Source organism: Pristiophorus japonicus, chromosome 9 (genome assembly GCF_044704955.1).
Source record: "Pristiophorus japonicus isolate sPriJap1 chromosome 9, sPriJap1.hap1, whole genome shotgun sequence".
Lineage (NCBI taxonomy): Eukaryota > Metazoa > Chordata > Chondrichthyes > Pristiophoridae > Pristiophorus > Pristiophorus japonicus.
Window position 1 is genome coordinate 205,469,958 of NC_091985.1, and position 6,050 is coordinate 205,476,007.

At 48.2% G+C, this 6,050-nt stretch overlaps 1 long non-coding RNA gene across 1 annotated transcript in view; it reads left to right on the top strand.

The window, feature by feature from the left end:
• The window catches only part of LOC139273559 (uncharacterized), a 61,411-nt gene extending 55,381 nt beyond the window's left edge, over positions 1 to 6,030 (top strand). The window contains exon 4 of the long non-coding RNA XR_011595199.1: positions 5,839 to 6,030. This is a non-coding gene — a long non-coding RNA (uncharacterized lncRNA). The remainder of the gene's footprint in view (positions 1 to 5,838) is intronic.
• Positions 6,031 to 6,050: the final 20 nt, after the last annotated feature.

The window sequence follows — 6,050 nt, forward strand, 5'->3', positions numbered from 1 at the left end:
CAGCATCACGCAACAAGTTCAGAAGTGAAATGGAGAAAAATCCGAGAATGTGATGAATCTGGATTTTAAACAGCTAGGATGTGACAAGGAGGGTGTTATGCTCATAATAAATGGTCAGACCGAGTACTGTGTGTAATGAGCAAGTGTGACCGTAGCTCCTTTACTGTAGTTCCAGAATGCAGGCACCTCGTGGGTGGCCTGTTTATATACTGTGCTCCCAAGGGATGCTGGGATCCCTTGGGACTCCCAAAAGGTAGGCCCTCTGGTGGACAGGTATGATGCAGGTTACAAGGTGTTAAATACATAACATCACTTCCCCGTAAAGTCAACAATATACACTTATTAACAAGGTGAGACGATCTGGGGCTTTGCGTTCCCTTGTCAATCGTCTCGGTACAAATACTGGTGTGGTTGGGTTGGTCAGTTCTTCATTGGGCTGTTGGGCAGCCAGCCTTGCCGGGCTGCTGGGGATGATGAGTTCTGTTTCGTGGTCAACTTGATGTCAGTTACCACGTGTGTGTGTGTGTTGGAAGGTCAAAGTTGGTGGTGTCCTCTTCAGGTTGTACGTAGCTGTTGGTGAACTGCAGCTTAATTTGGTCCAAGTGTTTTCTGTGCATTTGTCCATTGGTCAGTTTGACCTGAAACACCCGACTCCCCACTTTGGCTGTGACTATGCCAGCAAGTCATTTGGGCCCATGTCCATAATTGAGCATAAACACAGGATCATTGATCTCAATATCGCATGACAAGTTTGCGCAGTCATGGTACACACTTTGTTGAGGCCGCTTGTCCTCCACGTGATCATGTAGATCAGGGTGGACCAGTGAGAGCCTTGTTTTAAGCACCCTTTTCATGAGCAGCTCGGCGGGGGAATCCCTGTGAGTGAGTGGGGTTTGGTGCGGTAGCTGAGCAGTACTCGGGACAACTGGGTCTGCAGGGAGCCTTCCGACACGCGTTTCAAACTTTGCTTGATGGGCTGAACTGCCCGTTCTGCCTGGCCATTGGATGAGAGCTTGAACGGCGCAGATGTGACATGTTTGATCCTATTGCAGGTCATGAACTCTTTGAATTCGGCAATGGTGAAGCACGGCCCATTGTCGCTGACTAGGACATTGGGCAGGAAATGCGTGGCAAACATAGCTCGTAGACTTTCAATGGTGGCCGTGGACGTGCTTACACAAATTATTGCACGTTCATTCCACTTTGAGTAAGCATCTACGACAACCAAAAACATTTTGCCTCAGAATGGGCCCGCATAGTCTACATCGATCCTCGACCACGGTTTGGATGTCCAGGACCATAAACTTAGCAGTGCATTTTTCAACTGAGAGCAAGTGTTGCTCTGGTGCACACATGACTCTAAATCTGAGTCGATGCCTGGCCACTAACATGGGATCTGGCTATGACTTTCATCATCACGATGCCTGGGTGGGTGCTGTGCAGTTCACAAATAAATGTGTCTCTGCCTTTCTTGGCCAAAACCACACGATTGCCTCACAAGAGACAGTCCGCCTGCAGGGACAGCTCATCTTTGCATCTGTGGAATGGCTTAATCGCTTCCTGCATCTGCACTGGGACACTGGACCAGCTCCCATGGAGGACACAGCTTTTTTTTACCAGGGACAAGTAAAGGATCCTGGCTGGTCCAGGTCCTAATCTGGCGGGCCGTAACAGGGGATTTCTCGTTCTCAAATGCCTCCATGACCATAAGCAAGTCCACTGGCTGTGCCATTTCCACCCTGGTGGTGGGCAATGGTAGCCAACTGAAAGCATCTGCGCAGTTCTCTGTGCCCGGTCTGTGGCGAATTACATAGTTGTATGCCGACAACGTGAGCGCCCATCTTTGGATGTGGACAAAGGCATTGGTATTAATCCCTTTGCTCTCCGAGAACAGTGATATGAGCGGCTTGTGGTCAGTTTTAAGCTCGAACTTGAGGCCAAACAAGTACTGGTGCATTTTTTCTACCACATAAATGCACGCCAGAGCCTCTTTTACAACCATGCTGTAGGCCCTTTTGGCCTTGGACAAACTCCTGGATGCATACGCAACCGGTTGCAAAATTCCCGATTCATTAGCCTGTTGTAACACACACCTGACCCCATATGATGATGCATCACAAGCTAACACTAGTAGTTTACATGGGTTATACAGGACAAGCAGTTTGTTAGAACACAGTAAATTTCTGTCTTTTTTAAAGACAGCCTCTTGTGAATTCCCCCATACCCAGTCATCTCCCTTGTGCAATAGAGCATTCAGGGGATCTAGCAGGGTGTTTAACTCAGGTAGGAAATTACCGAAGTAGTTAAGGAGTCCCAGGAACGACCGCAGCTCCGTCACGTTCCGTGGTTGTAGCGTGTTCTTGATGGCCTCCGTCTGAGCATCAGTGGGTCTGATGCCATCAGCTACAATCCTCCTTCCTAAGAATTCAACGTCCTGTGCCAGGAAAACACACTTTGAGCATTTCAACCTGAGCCCAACGCAATCCAACTGACTCAGAACCTCCTCCAGATTCTTCAAGTGCTCCATGGTGTCCCGACCTGTACCAATATGTCGTCCTGGAAGACCAATGTACAAGAAACTGACTTTAGCAGGCTTTCCATGTTTTGCTGGAAGATCGCTGCAGCCGACTGAATCCTGAAGGGGCACCGGTTGTAAATAAACAGACCTTTGTGCGTGCTGATGCAGGTGAGGCCCTTCGAAGACTCCTCCAGCTCCTGCATCATTCCAGCTTGGTGAATGTCTTTCCTCCAGCTAGGGTCGCAAATAGGTCGACTGCCTTGGGTAGCGGGTACTGGTCCTGCAGCGATAAACGGTTAATCATTATTTTATAATCCCCATAAATTATAACCGTACTATCCTCGAGTACCGGAACAATCAGACTGGCCCAGTTGTTGAATTCCACCGGTGTGATGATATCTTCATGTTGCAGCCTGCCCAGCTCGATTTCCACTTTTTCACGCATCATGTACGGTACCACCCGAGCCTTGTGATGGATGGGTCGGGTACCGGGAACCAAATGGATCCGCACTTCCGCCCCTGACAAACTTCCAATGCCTGGCTCAAATAACAAAAGGAATTTGCTTAGAAACTGGGTACATGCAGTGTCGTCGACTGCCGAGAGCGCTCGGATGTCGTCCCAGTTCCAGCGGATTTTTCCCAGCCAGCTTCTGCCAAACAATGTGGGGCCATCCCCTGGCACAATCCACAGCATGAGTTTGTGTACTACTCCATCATAGGAGACTATGACTTCAGCACTACCATTTACAGGGATTAGTTCCTTTGTATAAGTCCTTAGTTTGGTGTGAATGGGACTGAGCTTTGGCCTGTGTGCCTTATTCCCCGACAGCCTGTCGAAGGCCGTTTTACTAATTATGGACTGGCTTGCCTCTGTGTCCAGCTCCATAGACACAGGAATACCGTTCAGTTCAACTTTCAACATTATTGGTGGGTATTTCGTCATGAACATGTGTACCCCCGTACACCTCTGCCTCCTCCGTACGAGTTTCCAATTCCGTCTGATCCACTGAGGACTGATCTTCCCCTGCAACGTGGTAGTTTTCAGGGTTTGCAGCTCACCTGCACATTCGTTGGAGGTGTCCCATTGTTCTGCAACCATTGCGCACATAGTTCTTAAAGCGGCATTGATGGGGCCAATGATCACCCCCGCAGCGCCAACAGGGTGTTAACTGCCTCGCATTAATAGATGATGGCGGACTCTGGGTCAATTGAGGTCGGGCCACAGCAGCCGGCGTGTACATTCTGCCCTGTACATTTCTGCTCAAAATCGATGTTACTTTATGCACAGTACTGGCCGATACTTCTGCAAAAGCTGCTTGGTGTTGTCGCTGGTGGACATAGAAACATAGAAAATAGGTGCAGGAGTAGGCCATTCGGCCCTTCTAGCCTGCACCGCCATTCAATGAGTTCATGGCTGAACATGCAACTTCAGTACCCCATTCCTGCTTTCTCACCATACCCCTTGATTCCCCTAGTAGTAAGGACTCCATCTAACTCCTTTTTGAATATATTTAGTGAATTGGCCTCAACAACTTTCTGTGGTAGAGAATTCCACAGGTTCACCACTCTCTGGGTGAAGAAATTCCTTCTCATCTCGGTCCTAAATGGCTTACCCCTTATCCTTAGACTGTGTCCCCTGGTTCTGGAATTCACCAACATTGGGAACATTCTTCCTGCATCTAACCTGTCTAAACCCGTCAGAATTTTAAACATTTCTATGAGGTCCCCTCTCATTCTTCTGAACTCCAGTGAATGCCTGGGCCTGGGCTATCGTTATGGCTTTACTCAGATTTGGGGTTTTAACAGTCAACAGTTTGCAAAGAATTGTCTCATGTCCGATGCCCAGTACAAAAAAGTCTCTGAGCATTTGTTCTTGGAATCCCTCAAACTCACAATGTCCTGCAAGGCGCCATAGTTCAGCGACGTAGCTCGCCACTTCCTAGCCCTCCGATCATTGACATGTATAGAACCGATATCTCACCATTAAAACACTTTCCTTAGGATTTAGGTACTCCCGGACCAGCGTACACAGTTCTTTGTAGGATTTCTCTGTTGGTGTAGCCGGGGCCACGAGGTTCTTCATGAGGCCATAGGTCGTTGCCCCACAGACAGTTAGGAGGATCGCCCTTCGTTTGACCGCGTTCTCGTCCCCTTCCAGCTCGTTGGCTACGAAGTATTGGTCGAGTCTCTCGACGAAGGCCTCCCAATCGTCCCCCTCTGAGAACTTCTCCAGGTTGCCGACTGTTCTTTGCATTTTTGCGCGGTTCATTACCTCGTCACCAATTGTTATGCTCATAATAAATGGTCAGGCAGAGTACTGTGTGCAATGAGTAATTGTTACTTTCCATCCGCTGGGACTGTTCTAGAATCTAGGGAACTTTTCTAACATCACAGGGCAGGTACAGCATGGGATAAAATCAGAATAAAGCTCCCAAAACATCTATGGTGGTCCGATATCTTGGCACTTGGCATGGCTCACATTCAGAAAAAGTTATTAAAATATGAATAAATGAAGATAATCCATGTCGGTCCTGATACCCGGCACCTCTGGATACTGCTCCTGATACCTGGCACCTCTGGATACTGCTCCCGATACCTGGCACCTCTGGATACTACTCCCGATACCTGGCACATCTCAATACTGCTCCTGATACCTGGCACCTCTCGATACTGCTCCTGATACCTGGCACGTCTTGAACTACTGTATCAACATTGGGAACAAATGACTGGGCTGAGGCCTGTCTTGGATTAAAAAGATGAGGACCACTATGTCTGTAGTGTGCACCAACTAGAGCAACAAGTCACCAAGGCTTCTTCGACAGCACCTTCTAAACCCATAATCTCCACCGTGTAGGACAAGGAGAGCAGGTGTATGGAAAGACCAGCACCTCCAAGTTCCCTTCCAAGTCACGCACCATCCTGACCTCAGAAACATAGAAAATAGGTGTAGGAGTAGGTCATTTGGCCCTTCGAGCCTGCACACCATTCAATATGATCATGGCTGATCATGCAACTTCAGTACCCAATTCCTGCTTTCTCTCCATGCCCCTTGATCCCTTTAGCCGTAAGGACCATATTTAACTCCCTTTTGAGGTCAGTTCGTTAGATATATTCAACAACTTTCTGTGGTAGCGAATTCCACAGGGTCACAACTCTCTGAGTGAAGAAGTTTCTCCTCATTTCAGTCCTAAATGGCTTACCCCTTACCTTAGACTGTGACTCCTGGACTTCTCTAACATCGGGAACATTCTTCCTGCATCTAACCTGTCCAATCCCATCAGATTTTTATATGTTTCTATGATATCCCCTCTCATTCATAGACTGCAGCACGATTCAAGAAGGCAGCGGCTCACCACCTCCTAAACGGGCAATTATGGATGGGCAATGAATGCCAACCCGGCTCGCGCACCTCCCAAGAATGAATGAATAAATAAAGAATGAACACTGAGAAATGAGCTGCAGAACTACCGACACAGTCAGCTTTAAGGAGACGTTTAACTGTGGGGATCGGATTGAGATCATTGAGTTTGAT